Source organism: Natator depressus, chromosome 24, assembly GCF_965152275.1.
Source record: "Natator depressus isolate rNatDep1 chromosome 24, rNatDep2.hap1, whole genome shotgun sequence".
Taxonomy (NCBI): domain Eukaryota; kingdom Metazoa; phylum Chordata; order Testudines; family Cheloniidae; genus Natator; species Natator depressus.
Window position 1 is genome coordinate 8,157,614 of NC_134257.1, and position 21,462 is coordinate 8,179,075.

General features: G+C 54.9%; 1 protein-coding gene across 1 annotated transcript in view; it reads right to left on the reverse strand.

Annotated features, from left to right (window-relative positions):
• Positions 1 to 14,262, reverse strand: part of CDC42SE1 (CDC42 small effector 1) — a 55,098-nt gene extending 40,836 nt beyond the window's left edge. Inside the window, exon 1 of the mRNA XM_074938138.1 lies at positions 14,129 to 14,262. The gene's annotated coding sequence lies outside the window, so the exon portion shown is untranslated. The remainder of the gene's footprint in view (positions 1 to 14,128) is intronic.
• Positions 14,263 to 21,462: the final 7,200 nt, after the last annotated feature.

Consider the following 21,462-nt stretch of genomic DNA (forward strand, 5'->3'; position numbering starts at 1 on the left):
GCGCTGATAAAAGGGCAGCAAGAGACGTGGGCAGCCCCTCCCCCAGCACGGGTGGCCGGCCCAGCATTGCCCCGCATCCGCTTGGGTGACATGCCTCTTCCACTCCCTCCAAACGTCTTGTCTGATCGCAGGGATGGCCCCAGAGCTTCCATGGGGTGCTGCTCGAAGGGGGTGGGCAAGTGGGAAACTCGCGTTGCTAACGAGGGCAAGACAGAAGCAAACTCGTTCACCTGCCGTCTCATTAATGTACATCCAGTGTAGGCCACTTGGGGAAGAGTCTTAACCGTGCCCTAAACGGCCAATAAAGCTCAAGGTTGGAGCCTTGGGAAGGGACGCTCCAGTCTCTTCGCCCCAGGCTAGTGATGCTGCTGGGGCATGAGGGAAGAGAAGGAACAACGCCACCAGGCCTTTGACACGCTCAGAGGAGAGAAGAGTCCACACATGGGGCATTCTGGGCTGTCAGAGAAGGGGCCACATGGGAGCAGGACCCCGTCGGATCAGGCCAACAGCCAGAGCTGCTTGTTTGGGTCAGACCCAGACATATGTAGACACGCACGTATGTCTTATGTACTTATATACTCCCCATATTTATCCTTACAACCCTGTGAGGCAAGGCAGGGCTATTTTCCTTTTTGTACAGATGGGAAACTGAGGCACAGAGCAGCTAAGTGACACAAGGAGTCTGTGGGAGGGCGGGCACCCAGGTCTCCCAAGTTCTGGGCTAGTGCCCCAAGCACTGGGCCATGCTACTGTGCCAAAGAGCCATTACATACATAGACATGTTAATAGACATGCCTGCACATGCATGAAGCCCACTTGGTTTGCACAAGCACCCAGAACATCCGTGTCAAGGCATGCCAACATGGGCATGTGTGCACAGACAGGTGTGCCTGCAGACATGCGTGTGCAAACACAAGCATCCACATGTACCGACACTCCCAGGCTGCAATGCACACACGCACAGAGACGCACCGCAGGCATACACGCGAGATGCTTGCACACAAACTACACAAAGCTGGGAACCTCGCACTCGCCTCGGACTTGGGAACAAACACATTCCTGATACGTTCACATGGCACCAGGAGCCAGTAAAATAGGGCCCACCAACTCGCAACCTGCAGAGCATCAAGGATCCAGAGGCCAGGGGAGAACACGTCCAAAGAACTCTTAAAAGTTTATCAGCCCCTAGCACAGATCCTTTGACCAGCCAGGGCCCCTATCAGAGGGAGACGCGTGGCTGTTTATAGGCGCGCAAGTGCCAGGCGCTCAAGGAATCCAGCGGCCAGAGGCTTTATCTGGGAGTTGGGCACCGTGCCAAGGCCTGAAACAACAGTCGTTCCAAGGAGTCGCCTGGCTCTGACAGGGGTTGTGGGGGATGAGACACCAGAAAAGTACCAGATGGACCTGCCGCCACCTCTGTCACTGCAGACCCAGCTCAGGAGCATCCTGCTGCCCAGGCCAGAGATGATGCTGATGGGGCCGGGCCCCATGGTGCTGTCGGGGAGGTTGGTTTCCATCCAGCGGCTCCCCGACAGGCCTCGCAGAGCGCCCACCCTGCCTCCCTGATGGGCCAACAGCCACATGCCTGGACAGGCACCATCCACCAGGAGCCTCCTTCCCTGCGGGTGCCCACAGGGCTAAACTTCCTGCTGGGCATGCTAAAGGGGAGTGGGGGAGGCAGGAAAGGGACATGCACATTAGCGGGGTGCTTTTAGCCACGGCACTTGTAATGCAGCCATCACCATGGTATTGGGGCACGAGGAGAAGTGCGTTGGCAGGCAGGCGAGAGTGCCACATGAGCATACGGCTTTGTCTACACGGAGGCTCTGAATTCACACCCTGCCTTAATCTGAATTAAAGTGGAATAGCTACTCTGGAATAACTGTGGACACTTTTATTCTAGAGTAAGAGCCCCTTATTCTGAATTAGGCCTGGGCTACATAGTCACACTCAGGAACATTAAACTGAATTAACTAAAAGATGTGAATTTAAAGAGTGGATTCGTTAAACTGCATGAAACCCCTGTGTGGATCCTCCCGTTCAGAATTACAGCGGCCTTAATTTGAATGAATTGAAGATGTCAGTGGAAGCGGGGGGAGGTGTGGGGTGCAGATGGGAGCAGGGGTGGTGCAGATGGGAGCAGAGGCGGTGCAGATGGGGTGTTGATGGACACGGGGGAGGTGCAGAGGTGCATTGCTGGAAATGGGGGGGGCGGATGGGCAGGAGTGAGCATGTGTCTGTTAATTGCTTTTCCAGGCAGACCCTGCACTAACCCAGCCAGCTTCGCTTGTCTGTGCAGAGAAAATCCCCCTACAATCTCTTTTCCTCCCCATCAGCTGGCGCCGGCGGCCGGCCCCGACCTGCCTGAGTGCAGGCTGGAACCCGCGGCCATGGCTGCCGCACAGGAACGCGCCTTGGGCCGGGCCTGATCGGAATTGCCCGTCCTGCCCCGACCTGCTCGGCTCGGATGAATCTTCCGCCTGGAGCAGGGAGGAATCCACCACTTGCCAGAGCAGGGAACGTCCCTGCCAGGGCCCGTCTCTCTGGTGCTATGAAGGCGGGACGGGGACGAGGGGGAGAACAGGAAAATTGCTCCAACCCGCTGCCCACCCCACCTCAGTCACGTCGGAGGTTCCCAGCTCTAGGTGCGCATGGGAGTCTCCACACCAGGCCTCGGGGAAGAGCCACTGGATCCACCCAAAACCAGACCCAACCCACCCATCTGCAGTAGTATTACAGTAGTGCTGAGAGGTCCCGACTGACATCAAGGCTCCGCTGGGCCAGGTGCTGCCCAGACACAGCGAGAGACAGTCCCTGCCCCAAAGAGCTCACAGGCTGAAGAGACGCGGGGTAGGAGGGGAAACTGAGGCATAGAGGGGGAAGGGAGTTACCTAAGACAGTTCTAGCCCCACCTCTGTTGCGGTCTCTGGAACCCCCTCACCGTAGTATTGAGCACCTCACACAGTCTGTAATATATTTGTTCTCATGTAAGGCAGGGCAAGGCTACTATCCCCGTTGGGGAAACCGAGGCACAGAGAGACTGAGTGACTTGCCCAAGGTCACGGAGGGAGTCTGTGGCAGAGTCCCTGGGCCATCCTGCCTCTCTGACCACTCTTCTGCTTCCCAATCCAGCGTTCTAGCCACTGGACAACACTTCCACCGCGTGTTGGGCTGACTTCTCTCTCCCTTTGTGCCCCTTCTTGTGGTATCTAGCCAACAGCTTTGGGATCCCACCTCACACAACAATCCTAGAGCTGGCTCCCGGTTCGAGGCCGGGCTTCGAGTACATGGCTTGGTACCTGGTCTGGGGCAGGTAGGGGAAAGGCAGATCTGTGCCTTCTCCACGGCTCCAAGCGCTAGGGAGTGAAGTGGGAGGATGGGCAGCTCCCACTGGGGGCCCGGAGGGCACCTTGGCCCGCCCAGAGGGACTGGGATAGAGCGATCCACATGCCAAGGCCTCGCTCCGCAGCCCGCGTGCCTCCAGCCAGGGGCATGCACGGCCACAGGGACTTGCCTTAATGGAAGATTTGCATTGGCTGCCCCCCCTTCTCCAACCCCGTCCGCTCCCAGCCCTCGGGGAGGGTCAGACTGGCCCGAGTCGCCCTGCGCATGCCAGGGGAGCTCTGGATTTGGCCCAGACGCTCGTTGTAAGCCCCACACCGAGAACTCTCTGGCCAACGACCCCTCCTCCCCCCATCTGCCCCAGACCCCAGCCCCTGCTCCACGCTCAGAGCGCCCCATCCCCACCCACGTCGGCCCACAGACAGAGGCAATCCTGGCACAACAGCGGAGCAGAGAGGCGCCCTGGCTGAGCTCCATTTCCTTAAAGGAACACTGTGGGCGGCGGGGAGGAGAGCCGATGACTCAGGTCCCTTGAGCCTAGACTCATGGGGCTCATTTCTCCTTTCACTTACCCGGGTGTAAACCCGGCTGCTATTTCAGCTGGCCGAAGGGATCAGCACCCAGGGGTTAGGTAGCAGAGGGGAAGAGAGACTGCGCAGCGAGATCCTAGCTTGTGGACCAGAGCAGGCTGGCTGGGGGGTTATATAGCACTCGGGGAAAGGCCGGGGGACATGTCACTGCTGGGAATTCTACCTGCTGGGCCTATTCCTCTCCCACCTGTGCAGCTTTGGTGCCGGTAAAATCTGTCTGTTTCAGTGGAGTGGCTCCCGATTTACCCCACTGAGAGTAGGATCAGGCCTGGGGCTGTTCGACTCCATTGAATGCCAGGCACTGATGGTTCAGAGAGGGGCCAAATTCTCTCCCTTGACATCAGCGCATTGGTGCTGGCAGAGTCTGGCTCTGTAACATTATGTGCAGAATGTCACTAATTCAGATGCAATTCGATGTCCTGGCCGAACGCACTGGGCCCAGCTAGTTCGTATTGCAGGAAGGGGGTCAATACGAAGACATTCGCACTGGCCTCTGGTTGCAACCCAGTGCGTTAGAGCGGGGGCTTCGGCGCCAGGACTCCTGGGTTTTATCCCTGGCTCTGGGAGGGGAGTGGGGTCTAGTGGTTAGAGCACACAAAGAGGAGTCTTGACCCCGGGCCCTGGGAGGGGAGTGTCACTTCGGGTCTGTCTACACTGTACGCTAAGCCTGGTCTCTGATTCAGGTCTGAGCCCAAGGCCCCTGCTTCTGTCCACCAACAAACCAGCCTGTCTCGGGTCAGCACTCAGGACTTGGGTCCTAGGCCCTGCTGAGGGGGTGGGTCAGCACCAGAGTCCTGCTGTGGCTTGGGTCCAATCCCTCTGCTGCGTGGATGTGGCTCAATCCACAGCCCCCATCGGAAGGGCACCACAAGCCCGGGTCCTGCAGACCTGGGCTTAGGGTGCTGAGTGGTCAGAGCAGGGCAGTGGGAATCAGGCCTCTGGGGTTCTGTCCCTGGCTCTGCTGCTGGCTTCTCGGCAGACCCTTTCCCTGCAAAGTGGCGAGGATACTGACCTGCATCGGAGAGTTTGGGACAGGCGCTCCGTGGAGCAAGGAGACCAGAACAGGCTAGAGCGGCCCTTAGACTCTGTTACCCCGTCTCCCTGCCTAACCAGGAACGTCTGCATCACAGTTTGCCTGCTCACCCCTTTCGCCAGCACGGAATTCACTTTGCAAGCAACAGGGTGCACGGCCCGTGGGTAAAAAACCAGCTCGGGGCCCGATTTGCCTCTCGTTCCCGCTGGGGTCAGTGGGGCGTAACTCCGCGGCCCACGATGGCATTAGAGCCCTGTAGGTGAGAGGAGACGGGGCCCTGGATCCAACTCTGAAGTGGCCCAGCGGATTGGGTGGTCTGGGCCCGCTGCAGTGGGGGGTCAGTTGCAGCAGAGCGTGCCTGAGGGAACCGCTGCCCTCCCTTCCACGCACAGCCCCAGGCCGGGAGTCAGATACCCAGCCAGGGCCGCTGTGACTCATGCTCCTTTGTCAGTGGTTCAGGATTTCGCCCCAGTTCTCCATTCACAAACCGAAAAGGGGAAAGACACCGACCAGCGAGACTGACCACCCGCATGACTCTGCAGAATCCTGCCTCCCCCGCACCCTGGTGCCAATCCTGCCCCATGTGCAACTGGGGGGGCGGGGGGGGGGGGGAGAAGAGGCGCTTTCTGATCTGGGCTGGTCCTCTGCTGACTCTCAGTTCGCACCAGAGAAAGGCAGAGGAGAACTAGGCCCAGGGTCAATGATTAAATGGCTCCTTCCTACACCGCGTATCTGCCCTGGGCCAAAGTCACAAGTGGAGCAGCGCACAGTGATTTCAATGAGACCAGTAGTCTCCTCCCATCAGGGCTAGATCTGTCTCATTTGCCCCTCTTAGCCCTGCAGGGGGGCATTAAGGCTGATCTAGCTGTGGGCGGGGAGCGTGAGTCCGTTCTGCATCTTTGGCACGGCCACTCAGGGTCTGTCTGTCTACACTGCAATGCAAGCCCAAGGTGAGTAGAACCCGAGTTTGGTAACCTAGGGCTTGAATGTCTACACTAATCTGTAACCCCAGGTTAGGAATTGTTGAACCCTGGATCCCAACCTGCATCTCTGCTGCATTATGCGGGCCCGAGTCCAAACCCCCAGACCCCAGCCTGCCAGCATTGCTTCAAGAAAAGGAAAAGAACCCATGCCATGCACTCATTCCAGGGCCTTTCCCTACAGCCCAGCCGACTGCGAAGCCTGATGCCAGCCCAACCCGCTGACCCAGTAACCCTGGTGCCATCCCATCGGGCAGCCCGGCGAGCAGAGAACAGGGGCAGGGCGGGGTGTGGCGCAGCAAGCATGCCCTCGACTTGCGCAATGCACTATTTTATTTAGGCGCTGCTGTCGTCTAGCAACTGCAGGGCTGGTCCGACACGAACAGCAGGAGGCGGGTGAGGGCAGTGCCAATGGGTGTGACTGCCCTGGGGCCAACCGTGCCAAGACAGCTGGGCTACTAGATCCGTGTGCCAGGGATACTTCTAGTGGCCTCCTGGACTAGCGTCTGTGGGGGTTTGGTGCTCACTGGTGAGAGTCTCTGGTCCCGAGATTCAAACGTGAGCCAGGCATGTTAGTTTCATACTAATTTAGGGCTTGTCTACACATGGATTTATTCCTGATTAACTTCCTGTGTGGACGCACTTTGTTCTGGAATAAGGGCTTGTTTACACAGGGACATTCAGGACAGTTAATTAAGGTTAACTTAAGGTGGGAATTTGAAGCGGATTAGTTAAAAATCACATTCGGTCCCTCTGCAGATGCTGTGATTCAGAATCTAAACTGCATTAAGACAGCTTTATTTAATTCATTTTGGAAGTGAATTAAGATCAACTGAATTAAGGCCACTCTTAATTTTTGAGGGTGTTCACACAGGGGTTTAATGTGGGATAGTTAATCCTCTTTAAATTTACACCCCTCCTTAATCCAAATTAATTTCCCCATGTAGACAAACCCTTAGTCCTAATTTTCCTTCCAGGTGGGACTAAGGCGGAGAATTTGGATCGATTCACTCTCTTCGGCTCACCCTACTGTAGCTCTCATGGCTGTTGTAGTAATCCAGGCTCATTGTGCAAACTGGACCTGCAGCATGACCAGATCCACACTACAAACCGGAACGCTGCCTGGCATCGGCAGAAAGCAGAGCCGCATAGCTACTCCATCCCCGACAACATGGCGGTGTGTGTGTAACACAGACTGGGCCTCGGCATGGAGCTAGACGGGCCTGGCAACAACACATTGATTTATAACAGTAGCCCCGAGAAACGCCAGCCCTGATCTGGGCCAGGCACTGCACATTGGGGCAGGGACTGTCCCTGCCCCAAAGAGCTTACAGTCTAAATAGACCAGTCAGCTAAAGGATGGGAGGGGAAACTGAGGCACAGAGAGGGGCGGTGGCTAGGTCACACAGCAGGTCAGAGCCAGGAACAGAACCCAGGACTCCTGAGACCACCCCCCCAAGCCTAACCACTAGGCCACATAGCCTGAGTTTGTTGACCTTCAGGATGCTGTTGCAGAGGCAGTCAGGCCCAGGGGAAAGGCAGGAGAAGCAAAGCCACATGGCAGGGCTGAGAGGACTCTTCCCCCAGACATACTGGTCCAGGAACTCCAAGCTCTGGCCCCCCACCGGACCTCCGCTGCACAAAGACCTATCCAGACGAGGCCTCCCGCTTTAGCTCCAGGCCATTCCTCCTTGTTCCCCCCTCATCTCATCGGAGACTGAGCAATTCCTATCCGTATTGTTCTGTGTAGATATTTATAGCCTCTGTTCACCTCCCCCGACCCCAGACCAGCCTTCTCTTTCCGGGGCCGTTATAAATTTAGTTCCCTGCTTTCACTACCGCAGCCTAGTGAAAAATTGCAAGCGTCTCCTCTGTACCTAGATCAGCTGGCGGGGAGGAGGGGAAAAGGAGATGTCCTGTGGTTTCACTGAGACATGGGGTCCCTATTCCAAGTTGTCTACAAATCAGATAAGGAGGAGGTGGAAGAGGAGACATGTGACAAGACAGACAATAACCGTGAACTTCTGTAGCGCCTTCGACCTGCACTTCAAACCCACAGCGGAGGAGGGATTTTCACCTCTCCACTTTACAGGGAGGGAAACTGAGGCGCCACAGGGCACGTCACTAGTCAGCAGCAGAACCCAGGAGTCCTGTCCCGTGGTCACTAGACCATGTCGATTTCCACCCCACTGGCATAGCAGCGAGAGATGTGCCATGGCCCATGGGATGATCCACAGCGGTAAGAGCAAGCTCGGTTTGCAACGCCAGGGTCCTCAGCGCTGGGCTGATGGGGAGGCAGCTCTCAAAGGACAAAGAGCCATGAAGGAGGTGAACGGTTCTTCCACCCCCTGCAGAACCGCTCACGCCCGCGCAAAGAGGCTACCCTACTGGGGAGCAGCTCCACCCAGCTAACCCTGCTGTACAGCCGCTGAACTGATTGAGAAGCTGCCCAGCCGCAGCCCCGGGCCAAACCTCGTAGCCCAAAATTCCTACGTGCCAGGAAGTCACCATGGGCAGACCCCTCTGCTCGGCTTCCAGCGTGAGGGGAAGAGAGGCATCTGCAGAAGCAGTTTTTATGTTAGCCAGTCACGGAACCAGAACAAAAATGAATAGAAAGAAAAAAAAAAATCCCCCTTCCCCCCCGAAACACACGAACTGGTTTAGAACGTAGCTGCGTGCCAGCCGCCTGCCCCCGGGGCGACCGGTCTGTGCACGGAGCTGCCACACGGATCCGGCCAGCCCCATCACAAACGGCCGCTCTGTTCCCCCCTGGCAGGGCTGCGGCTACACTCAGACCCAGGGAACTCTTCAACTGGGCGGCCGCTGACAAGGATGCTCACAAATTCCATCTGCCTTGGAAACGCCGGCTCCAAGCCGCCAACACAATTCACGATTCAGCTCCGCCGGGCCAGACCCCCAGCTGGTGCAAATCAGGGCCGCTCTGCTGACGTCAACGGAGGAACACGGATTCACAGCCGCTGGGGAATCGGAGGTGGAGGGAGACAGGGGCTGCTCCAAACAGCAGGTGCTGCGAAGCAGAAGGTCCTTGCTCCCACAGCAGAGGGATGGTGGAAAGGGATAAAGAAGAGGGCAAAGAGGGAAGCGAGCAGGGGATGGGAGCGAAGCAGGATACAGGGCAGTAGGTGCAGAGGAGAAAGCTCTGCTGAAGGGCAGAAGGAGCAAAGAGGGGGTTGGTTAGCTGCAGTGAGATGCATGGGAGGGTTTGAGACGCACGGGAGGCGATTCTGAACCACGGGTAGCAGCGGCAGGAGTTCTGAGGGGATACCTGAGCTGCGGCAGCAGGGCCCAGCTCACCCTGCGTTCAGGGCGAGATCAGAGGCTACAATGGAGGAGAACGAGGTTGCCCCTTACCAAGGGCTTTAGCTTTCCTGGACCGGATCCTCAGCTGGTGGAAATCAGCACAGCTCTGCTCTTTGCTGTATCTCGTGATAGAGCGATGCTGATTTCCACCAGCCGAGAACCCAGCCCCCTGTTTGTCACGCGTTAGTGTGTGTTCCAGCTTTGTGTGCATTTTCTTTGCACCTCATCTTCCTCTTTGGGAGCCTGATTCGGGTCTCACATCACTGGAGTCACCCCTGGTTGACGCAGGGGTGAGAAGAGAATTGGGCCTCTGGGGTCTGTGCTGTGTCAGGCAGCGTGGAGACAGAAGTCACGTCCAGGAAAGTACGCCCTGATAATCCATGTTGAGTTTGCAGGGACTGTCTCTTTGCTTGGTCTCTGTACAGTGCCTAGCGCACTAGGGGCTGGACCGTTGACTGAGGCTTCCTACTGCAATGCTGTCTGTCGTCCCCGGATCCCCCACACCATTCTCTCACTCTCAGCCTGGGAGAAGGGGGTGCAAATGCTTCTCTGAAACCCACCCATGGTGCTCCCCACCCGCTCTGCTAAATGACTGAGACTGTTCCTCCAGCAACTGCTGAATGAGAAGAAATCAACAGTCCACAGAGAAGATTCCCCCCCTCCCTGGCCCGCTCTTGCGAGCGGAAAATCTGCTCAGCCCCAAAGACAGAGCATTCCTCAGCCTGCCAAAGGCTCATTGTGCCCTGGCCCAGCCGCTGGCATTTGCAGAGCTCGGCTAAATTCCATTAACCCTCTGCGGGGCGCACTGGACTAGCCAGGCAGTACCGCTTCCGGTCGGGCTCCCTCTGACCCGTCACCATCCCACGCTTCGGCCCCAGACTAAGTGCTGAGCATGGCTGGGCCTCTTTTCTGCCCTCAGCATCAGAGCGAGCCCTCCCGGCCTTGATGCCTCGTGCATTAGTCCAGTTTTGAGTGGCTACTCCGGGGCAGCAGCGTTCCAGCAGCACGACCTGGCGGCGAGCCACAGCTGGGACATCCCCGTGCCGCTGGCAGGAAAGACGATGAGATGGGACGCGCCATCCCTTCCCCTGATCTCCTCAGAGTCTAAGCACCCTTCACAAGAAAGCCAGCCAGCTGCATGCAGGCCTTGTGGTCATATTCCGGTCACCTCTGCTCCGGGCCAATCATTCCCCTTCACGCCCCTTTTTTGGCCTTTATAATCCTGGCCTAATGGCATTGGGACTCAAGAGATCTGGGTTCTGCGATCGGGCTGCTCCATTGCCCTAGCATTATCCAGTGCAAAGCTCCCTGGGCACGTCTCCACCGCAATGAAAAACCCACGGCACCAAGCCTCAGGGCCCGAGTCGGCTCAGGCTGCGGGGCCAAAAACGGCAGTGGAGACATTTGGGCTTGGGCAGGAGCCTGGTTTCTGACAAACTCCCCCTCACAGGCTCTCAGAGCTCAACCTGAGTATCTACACTGCAATTATTGGCCCCCTGAGCCAGCGGACCCGAGCCAGCCGCTGCTGGGCTGCGGATCTTTGATTGTGGTGTGGACATACCCTCTGCCACTGTTTCCCCTCCCGTCCTTCGTCTATTTAGACCAGGCACTCTTCAGGGTAAGGACTCTCTCTCTCTCTCTCTCTCTCTCTCTCTCACTGTGTCTGTGCAGCGCCCAGCACAAGGGGAGCCCGGAGACCATCTTTTCGTTCTGTATTTGTACTGCCCCTGGCACCAGGGGGTCCTGATCCGTGACCAGGGCTCCTAGGTGCTATGGGAACACAAATCAAATATTATTTAGTATCAAAATGGAGGCAAACTTGTCCCAAATCAGGGGTGATTGGATCATCTGTTTTGGCTTAGTTCACCATAGTGATCACAGCCAGATAGGAAATTCATACCCAGGTGCCTCTAAAAGTCAAGTGGTGCCTGGATCCCACAGCTAGGTCTGGGCTCACCGCTAAGGCAAACACATGCAGCCTCTCTCTCCAGAAGCCAATGAGCCAAATCCTCAGCTGGTGTAAATTAGTTTTGCCTCACGAAAGTCAATGGAGCAATGAGGGTTTATTCCAGTCAGGGATCTAGCCCTGGCTTTTAAAGAGATGGGCCAACCACAAGATATTCAGCTAAGTACTGAAGGACCAAGTTCGGCTCGGATACCTGCCTATCCTCTTTAGCCCAGCTGGGATAAATCGACCTTGCTCTACCGACGCGGCTTTACCCCAGCTGCGGATCTAGCCCTTTGACATCGGAGCTTTGCATAACCACAGCTGAGAACTGAAGCTGCACCCATGTGGGTCTGAAAAACCAGGCTAGGGATGGCAAGATTTCAAACACGCATCCACCCCCAGCCAAGAATACTGTGAGAACGAGCCTTTTGCGTAGCATTTCAGCGCTTCTCCTGCTGGGAACAGCAGAGGCAACAAGAGATGTTGGGTATTTAATCAAGATCCTTCTTTGCTACTGTGTGGAACAATGGGTGCCCAACAGGCCACACAGGGGTAGCAAAATTAAACCCTGCTCCTGAAAAATGCAACACAGTTTAATTTCCCCGTTAAGTCCTTGGGAGGCTGTGAGAGTCGCAAACATGCCCAAAGGCAGTGAGTCACGGTGTTTATTCTGCAGGGTTGTAACCGTGCTGACCAGAGGAGTTTTTTCATAGATCCACAATTGTAAAATCAGATGGGATGCACGGTGATCACCTCATCTCATCTCATCTCCTGCAAAGCACAGTCCAGAGAACCTACGCAAAATCATTCCTGTTTCAGCTAGAGCATCTCTTTGAGAAGAGGCGGCTTGAAGAGGTCTAGGTTGGATATTAGGAAAAACTATTTCACTAGGAGGGTGGTGAAGCACTGGAATGCGTTACCTAGGGAGGTGGTGGAATCTCCTTCCTTAGAAGTTCTTAAGGCCCGGCTTGACAAAGCCCTGGCTGGGATGATTTAGTTGGTGTTGGTCCTGCTTTGAGCAGGGGGTTGGACTAGGTGACCTCCTGAGGTCCCTTCCAACTGTAATCTTCTAGGATTTCAAAATCGCCAGTGATGATGGAGAACCCACCACGACCCCTGGGGAACTGTTCCCATGATCTCAAGCGTCTCATTCAAACACACCAAAAATCTATCAGTCAATCCTTCATCACAAGAGAGACTGTTTAAGAAAAGCAAAGGCCTTACAATTAATCCACACTAAGGGAGTTTCCCCTCTAAGGGACGGAGACTGGACAGGTCTGACTCTTCCCACGGGCTAGATTCTGTCCTCGTTACCAGCAGTGCATCCCCACCGAACGAGGCCAGAATCGGGCACAGCTTCTGCCGAGATGGGGGCTGGGGCGGTAGGTTTCCCCCGTGGGGGGATTTGCAAACCATGCTTTGCTGACAAGGAAAGGTTCTGGGGACCCAATCTTGCTTCCACAGACAGCACAACTGGGCCCGCTTGTTCCTAAAGCCCTTTGGAAGGCAAGGGAACCATCCGGTTCTCAGCTTAGCAGGCCAGACAGCCTCAGCCTCACACACACACACACACTCTTGCAGCCCCCAGTCTGGCCGCTTTCATGTTGAGAAATCCTGCAGCGGCAGGCAGCACGTCACAGGCATGGGATCCTGCCAGGGCCGGAGTGCCCCACTGTCCTGGACTCTGTGGGGGGTTCCACGTGAAGCAATTGTCTAGATATAATCAGGGCTCTGATGCAGTCTCAGTGGGTCTCCGGTTTCTTACTCACCACTGAATCAGCGCAGCAAAGGGATCACTGTGGGCGGGAAGGTTCCCCAGAAGGCTTGACGTTATTGACATTTCGGCCCCTGACACAGAGGTTCTGGGCTTGAGCCTGACCTCATGTCAGGGTCACAGCTTGGGGGGGGTCACACTACTGGGGGGAACAAACTGCTCCAGCTCCATGTTCTCATAACAGGGCCAATTGCTGCATAACCAGCAAAGACCCAAAGGCACACAAAGGCGAGAGGGAAAGGTGCAGTCCCCGTCCCCTACCCGTTCAGACCGAAGTCACCAGTTTCACCATCAGGAACACGCCGCCCAGAGCCAGGGCGCGACCCTGCGAACCCCTCACTCTCTCCAGGAGTAAGGGCTGGCTCGAGGAGAAAGGGTTAAACTTTCCCCTTTCATCAGCAAAGGAGACACGCTACAGCACCAGGCCCTCCACCCTGCCAGCCAGTCGCTCAGGGGTTTGCAAGTCAGAGCCTGCAGCTCTTTGCTCCTCGTCACCCTGCCCCATTATTCACTGGGAGAGGAGACAGAGTTATTTGAACTCCCGGCCTCTCCGGCTTAAATTCAAACACATGTATGAAAAGAGAGGAAACTTCCGGCCCCATCCACCACCCCCCTCCCCCTTTTCTGTTGCAGGTTTTCAATATTTTAAGCCCTGGAAAAGCATTTCACCTTCCTGCTTAAAAAACACCCCCCCCACCCCAGTTACAGGAAAGGGCGGGGGGCTTTCCCACAAGTCCCAGTTCGAATCTGAATCAATGGGACGCTTTCAAGCCAGACTCTGGAATTTTTTTTTGAGAGCTCCTGAAGGTGCAATCGGGTTTCACTTCAGAGAAAGTAACAGGCAGGGAGGGGGGGGGGGGGAGAACCGCCTGTGAACTAAGCGAAGCGTGGCAGAGCCATGTTGCTTTCAAACACTCTCTCCTTCCCCACCCCCGGGGAAAGGAATCAGGCCAGGCTGTTGCCTTAGCGAAGGCGAAGAAGCCCCTTGTCTGAGCCACTAAACACCCCCCGCCGCCTTGTGCCGGGTCTCCCACGCACGGGGCTGCGGCTGCCAGGACACAGCGTGAAATTAACCCAGGGTGAAATTAACCAGGGCGTAGATTCTATTTAAATAAAAAAAAAATCAAGTCATCTCCTTACCTTCCCCCCCTCGCAGCCCGATCCCAGCGGTGCTTTCTCCAGGGCTTTCCCCCCCGGCCCGGCTCTCTGTGCCCGGCAAGGAGGAGGAAACTTTCCTTGGGAACTTCAACCCTTGCCCGAGGTGTGGTTTGGCTAGAGAGGAGCAAGGAAATGCTCGGGTTTCAACACACTGTTTCTTAAATAGGCGCTCTCCAGAGGCACAGCACCGACCCTGGCCACCGGCAGGCATTGCACAAGTCTGGAGAGGATGTCAGAACAGCCCGGCCGCTTTTCCCTTCGTGCTGGCCACATTAACTCTCAGCTGTCCGAGCTCCTGGCCAGATGAGAGGAACACACTGGATCTAGCCAGTTTAAAGCCCTGGCTGGGATGATTTCATTGGGGATCGGTCCTGCTTTGAGCAGGGGGTTGGACTAGGTGACCTCCTAAGGTCCCTTCCAACCCTGATAGTCTATGATTCTATCAGGCCCAGAGAGTTGTTGGCTTTTGGGTTGTTTTTTTTTAAAGCTGATTTTAGGTGCCTGGCTCAAAATAAAAGGCTCTCCTCTACCCCCATTGGCCTCATTTCCTTGAAGTGAACTTGGCCGATTGACGCCAGTTGCCCAGAATAAAAAGCCATGGTTTGAAAATGAGGGGAGAGGTATTTCCCAGGAGAAGTGGTTGGCAGCAGCTGCAGAGGTGTCATGGGGACATGCCCAGGCAGAGGCAGGGAAAGGGGACTTGGGTTTAGGGTACAGGCTTCCATCGCTGAGTGTTCTTAGACAGGTCACTGCATCAGTTTCCCCCAGTGGGAGACAGGCTCTGTGAACACTTATGCAGGTGCTTAATTAATGGTCTGCTCGCTCGAGGGAAGTTAAATGTACCTGCAGGCCTTCATCTATTTCACAGTTCAGTTCTGAGGATAAATTCTTTAATGTGTCTATAGGGCGAGGCAATCATCAGTGATGCATGGCCTGGAAGAGTCAAGCGGGAACAAGACTCATGTCTACACTACAGCTGCGAACAAACCTCTCTGTCCTGGTCGAGAGACACACGCTCACTCTGCTGGAGTTAGCATGCTATAAATTGTGGTGTAGGTGTTGTGGCTCGGGAGGTGGCTGACACAGGGCCGGTCAGGCATGTGATCTGGTGGTGAGCTGTGCTGCAATGTCCACTTGGCTGTTTTTAGCACGCTAGCTTGAGCAAGGCCAGCATGTCTGTCTACTCAGCCGGGAAGGCATGTTTCCCCCTGCAGTGTAGACATAGCCCATGTCATGCCACTTGCATTTGGCATGTGGCTGAACTTTTCTGCACCTCAGTTTCCCCATCTGCAAAATGGGTGTAAAAATAAATCTGGTTTAATATGGACAGAAATATTGTTGTGATTTTTCTGGGCCTGATTTTGTCTTGCACCTCATAGAGTCATTCGTACCAGTGCAAAATGGGCATAAAGCCCTATTATTCTTATTGCACTGGCGTAAATCAGCATCAGCACCATCCCTAGCTCTTCATTAGCAGATCTCAAAGCACTTTATAAAAGTCATCAGTAGCGTTATCCTCATTTTACAGCTGGGGAAACTGAGGCACAGACAGGGGCTGTAGTTAAGAGACAGGATAGCACCTCTGGAGATCTGAGTTCAGTTCCCAGCTGAGATTAAACTTGCCTCTGATTCCAAACATGGGCTTGCTAGGACGGAGCTTGCACGGTCACTGTCCATCCTGTACCTGTGCTGTGGAGACCTGTGGGGCTGCCTATAGATGCTGCTGAACGCCTGGCTTGAAGTGATTTTCATCCTATACAGGTCTCAATGTCTCTCGGCACCCCCCCCTGTAAAATTGTTCCAGCACCATTCTTTTCCTTCCTGAAATGGTGCTGGCTGGCCCACAAGAGATGAATCAGGGGATGGCAGGAGAGGAACCACGGGAATTGCAGAGTTTGACCCCCAGGATTCCAGACCCTTTTGCTTTGTGACCCACAATGCACAGCGAGAGCTGTCCCAGAATGCAGAGAGCCCAGCGGTGAAGCAAAGCACGGTGAACACTGCGTGCCTGCTATGTGCCTGGCCGGCTAGATCCTCAATGATACTGAGGTGCCTCTCTCCCGTTGAACTGAAGGTTGGGCCCCTCTGTGGATCTGGGCCACTGATCTGTCATGAATCAGAAAAGACTTGGCTGTGTGTACGCAATTATTGCATAGCGTCTAATGCCCATCACTTAGCACTGTTATTATCCAGCCAGGTCTCCTTAAGAACTAGCTAGGGATCGGGCCGGATGGCACTTGATTTACAAGGAGGCCAGAACACTTTGGGATTTTCCATGATCATGCCAGTGCTCAAAAACTCAGTGTGAATTAATGACACCCCCCACCCCCATCCTGGGTAGACAAGGCTGCACAAACCAACCAACCCGCCCATCCTTGCTCATCGAATGGGGAAAAGGTGTTTTGCAAAAGGAGACAAAGGGAAACCATGCACAAGCACCACGAGACGGGAGAGTCAGGGTGACAGAGGCAGACCCATGTGCCAAGCCAGCGTGAGGCATCAAAGAGCCCAGATTGGACACGAAAGTGGCTGTGGCGAGACGGGGGTGTGGCGTGAGTGTCAGTCTTCCGGGGAGGGCACAGCCGATGCCTTGTAGGACAAGAACCCCCGTAAGGGGGCATCGAGGGAGAACAGACCCACTTGTTTTAAAGGGACCCTGTCCAAGCACCTTGTGGAATTTAAAAATACTGAGCCAGATCCTCAGCTGGTGTTAAAGCAGCATCGCTCCATTGGAGTCACTGGGCCAGGTCCCCAGCTGGTGTAACAGAATGTCTCTCCACTCCATTGCAAAGGAGCTACAATGATTTCCCCCTGCGGAAGATCTGGCCCACTGGTTGTAATAACAACCCAGCTGGGGTTTCCTCCTGGGGCCTGCACCGAGATTTATTATTGTAGGGTGGCTTCAGTCACACGGTTAAAACCAAACATAAACTCCTGGACACAGCAGGTCTGAATTCCTGCTGCGGCTGCCACTCATTAGCTCTGCCCAGTAGAGAGAGGGGCGTGTGGACCAGACTGTGAGACGGTGAGGCCAGGATTTTCAGAAGTGCCCGCTGATTTCTGCATGCAATTCGTGGTGCTCCTCACTACTGCCGGTGAGGCTCAACTCGCCCAGCGGCAAGGAATTGTTTTGTATCACGTGAGTAAAACATCATTTGTTTCAAGAAAAGGAGGACTTGTGGCACCTTAGAGACTAACCAATTTATTTGAGCATAAGCTTTCGTGAGCTACAGCTCACTTCATGCTATAGCTCACGAAAGCTTATGCTCAAATGAATTGGCTAGTCTCTAAGGTGCCACAAGTCCTCCTTTTCTTTTTGCAAATACAGACTAACACGGCTCTTACTCTGAAACCTATCATTTGTTTCATCACTATCCCTGTGGCAGTGATGGGCCAGGGGAATCGGAGCCTGGCTTTTTGCAAGGCACAGCAGGTCTCACACGTCCCTCACGTCCAGATGGCTCTTGGTTTAGTTCCAAACCCAGATCGTCGAGTCAATGGGAATGAGGTGCCTAAATGCCTTTGAGGATCTGGGCCAAAGTCCCCTATGGCCCATGCAAACGGCTTCACTTTTACAGCTGAAAATGATTCGTGTCACCAATGCCTGGTCCTGAAGCTGCGGTTAAAGAGACCATCAGGCTCAGCTCTGCAAAGATACTTAAGTTCCTAACTTCCATTGATTTCAGCTGACGTTCGGAGCTGCAAGTCTGAGGATCAGGGCCGAGGGCTTGTGTCACAGGGTTGCTGGCCTTTTCAGGCGAGTTGGGCCCAGCCTCAGATTGATCTGGCAGCTGGGACTGATCAAGTGAGTATACAAGCCAGCAAGCAGCTCTACTGAGGTGGAGCGCTACAGGAAGGAAGGTGGGTGAGGGGATGGGAAAGGTCTGTGGGTGCCCGCAGCCTGCTTCGTGTTACTTTGTGAGTTTTGTGTTTGAAGATGCCAGAGATGCCCTGATGGAAGGTGACAGTTTTTGCGCTGGGAGAACAGGCTGGCACCTCTGCCGCATTGTGATGCTATAATCATACTGCTCTAGCTCAGTTCCCCCTGGAGACAAGCCCTGCTTGACCCCAGGGAAGGAATGCCAGGGCATTTCAGGTTTCCTGCCTGAATAATCTCGAGGCTCTGTCTCCCACACGGCATCCCCCCGTTTGGGCCTTGGCAGCTTGGTCGGCATGTTGCAAAGCAGAATGTATCATCGGCTCTTTGGACAGCTGCAGACCTTGGGCACCCGCTGTCCCTGGGCGTGAGAAACCCAGCCTTGTTCAATGAATGGAACTTTGTGGCAGTGCAACTGTTACACCAGGAACTGTCCTGAGCCTTTCAGAGCCGCGCTTGCACCCCCAGGTTGTGCTCAGAGTGTGTTAACAGCCTGGGGGCTGGTACAGATCCTCTGGCTTCATGGGAACTGTGGGCTATCGCTCCGCACTTGTGTAAGGATGGTGCTAAGTGGGCCTATAAGACATCACTGGGCAGGCCTCACAGCAATCTCCCCCTCTGGTTTTTTTTTCCGACCCGGAAGCTCAGCTTCCACTCCTCGTTAATTTCATTAATTTTTCAACGGCAAAATGCTTTTTGGGAATGAATTATAGAGCAGCCCTGGGTTCAGCTTCCATAATGCGCTGCAAACTTTCTTTCTTGGCCTCGTCTCCCTCTCCCTCTCGCCCGCCCCCACTGGATTTATTTTCTCAAGGTGGGTTAAAGGCACAGACTCGACAGGCTGCAGTCCTCCTATGGGAGCAGCAGGGCAGGAGATTCAGGAGTGGGGGTGGGTGAGGGGGGAATGGAGAGGACTGCCTGTAGTGGCTCCCCATAAATCTGGGGGGGCCGGATCCCTTTATTGTGCCAGGCTGTCGCTCCAGAGAGAAAAAACCATGGAGTCTCCCTCATCTTCATCCTCTGCAGCAAGTGACATCACCCCGCCCCCAGAAATCAGAGCTGGGATAGCCTAGGATAGGTGCTGTCTCGCCCACCCTCCTGGGCAGTGCAGGATCGCTCCCTAGGGCCTTGCCTTCACGCTGCGCCCAGGCTCACTGTCAGGGTCTCCAGGGATGGCTCTTCACAGAATCCTAGAAGATTAGGATTGGAAGAGACCTCAGGAGGTCACCTAGACCAACCTCCTGCTCAAAGCAGGACCAAACCCAACTAAAACATCCCAGCCAGGGCTGTCAAGCCGGGCCTTAAAAACCTCTAAGGATGGAGATTCCACCCCCACCCCAGGTAACACATTCCAGTGCTTCACCACCCTCCTAGTGAAAGAGTTTCCCCTAATATCCAACCTAGACCTCAACCACTGCAACTTGAGACCATTGCTCCTTGTTCTGTCATCTGCCACCACTGAGACCAGCCGAGCTCCATCCTCTTTGGAAACCCCCTTCAGGTAGTTGAAGGCTGCTATCAAATCCCCCCTCACTCTTCTCTTCTGCAGACGAAACAAGCCCAGTTCCCGCAGCCTCTCCTCGTAAGTCATGTGCCCCAGCCTCCTAATCATTTTCGTTGCCTTCCGCTGAACTTTCTCCAATTTGTCCGCATCCCTTCTGTAGCGGGGGGCCCAAAACTGGACGCAGTACTCCAGATGCGGCCTCACCAGTGCCAAATAGAGGGGAATAATCACTTCCCTCCATCTGCTGGCAATGCTCCTACTAATGCAGCCCAATATGCCTTGAGAAACTCCTCCACAGTCTCATAGGGATGAGGATGAAACATCCCTAGCGGCACTGGATCCCACTATCCAGCTCTCTGCTCACCAAGCCCTCAGTCAGGGCTGGCTGGGAAACGGCTTTTGGGTTTGTTCCTGGGGAAAAGAAATTCAACAGAATAGTTTTCATTGCGGAGCGGGGAGAGAATCCAAAGATTTTCAGGGTTTGTTGAAAAACTGAAACCCCCCCAACTTAAAAACTGTCAGACAAAAGGAGGTGGGTTTTTAATGAGAACCTGAAACATTTCATCCAAAACGGACGTGTCTGGTGGAAATTTCTGTGTTGATGGAAAAGTGGTTTTTTGTCGCAAAAAACATTTCAACTGATAAATTTCTATCAATTCTCCCTCCCCTGCCCTCCTTCTCCCTCCCCGGCCCTGCCCAGGAGCGTTTGTGCTGTAACCCGTGACAAATTATCCCCCAGCCACACCTTGGCCTTTTAAAATCTCTCTCTCTCTATAGCCATATATTCACTACTGGCCTTAGGAAAATGAAAATCTTTCAAGTGTCTCAGGTTTCCCCCAGTGCTCAGGAGAATAGGAAGTTCTCACTGTCCCCCCCCAAAGAAAGGCCAACTCCAAAGATTTGTATGGAAAAGAGCATCGTGTTCTCCCCACGAGGTAATTCTGGTTTTACACTGATGTAATTCCACAGATTTCAATTAGGGTTGCCAACTTTCTAACTGCTGAAAGACGAACACCCTTGTCCCGCCCCCTGCCCTGCCTCTTCCCCCCCAGGCCCCACGCCCTGCTCACTCCTCTCCCCGCTCCTTCCACCGCTCGCTCCCCCCTCTCCCAGGACTCACCTCCTGCCTGCAGAGCCAGGTTGGGAGGAGTTGATGCGGAGCCTGCCCAACTGGGGCACCACAGGGTGGAGGGAGGCTGGGGCACAGTGGTACACGGCAGGGATCGGTCCCGGGAGCAAGGACGTGGGGAGGGGCCAGGGCAATCAGAGCACCGTGGGGCAGAAGGGCGCGGGGGGGGGGGGCGGGCAGGATTCCCTCCCCTGGGTGGTGGCACCTCTCTCTTACAAGCCAGCCAATGCTCTCTTGTCAGGCTTCAGCTGAGAGCAGCTCCTCCATGTGGCTCCAGAAACAGCTGCTGCTCTTCCCGCCTGTCCGTGGCAGAGGCCGGTTACTGTGGCCAACTGGACTTTTAGCGTCCGGTCAGCTGTGCTGACTGGACGCTGCCAGGTTCCCTTTTTGAACGAACGTTCCGGTCGAAAACTGGACACCTGGCAAGCCTAATGTCAATGGAGTCCTGCTGGGGTCAAAATGGGGAAACTGAGGCTACGTCCATACTACAATCTATGCTGTGACTGCTGCTCAGGTAGGCACCCCAGAGCTAGCTTCATCCGCAGTGGCTTTATATTGGTGCAGCCATTTCCATGCAGGAAGGGGAATAAGGTATAGCCGTATAAGGCCCCTTTAAACCAGTATAACAGTGCCCACAGCAGGGGTTGTACTGGTCTTACTAAATATCAGTTAAAAAAAAAATCACACCTTGTGGGTGTGTCCGATCTGAAGCTAGAAGGTGGAATTCCCGGCTCCAAGAGACACACCTGATGGAGCAAGCACCTATTGCCATGGCAGTGCTAGCAGTGGGAGGGGGCTCTCCACCC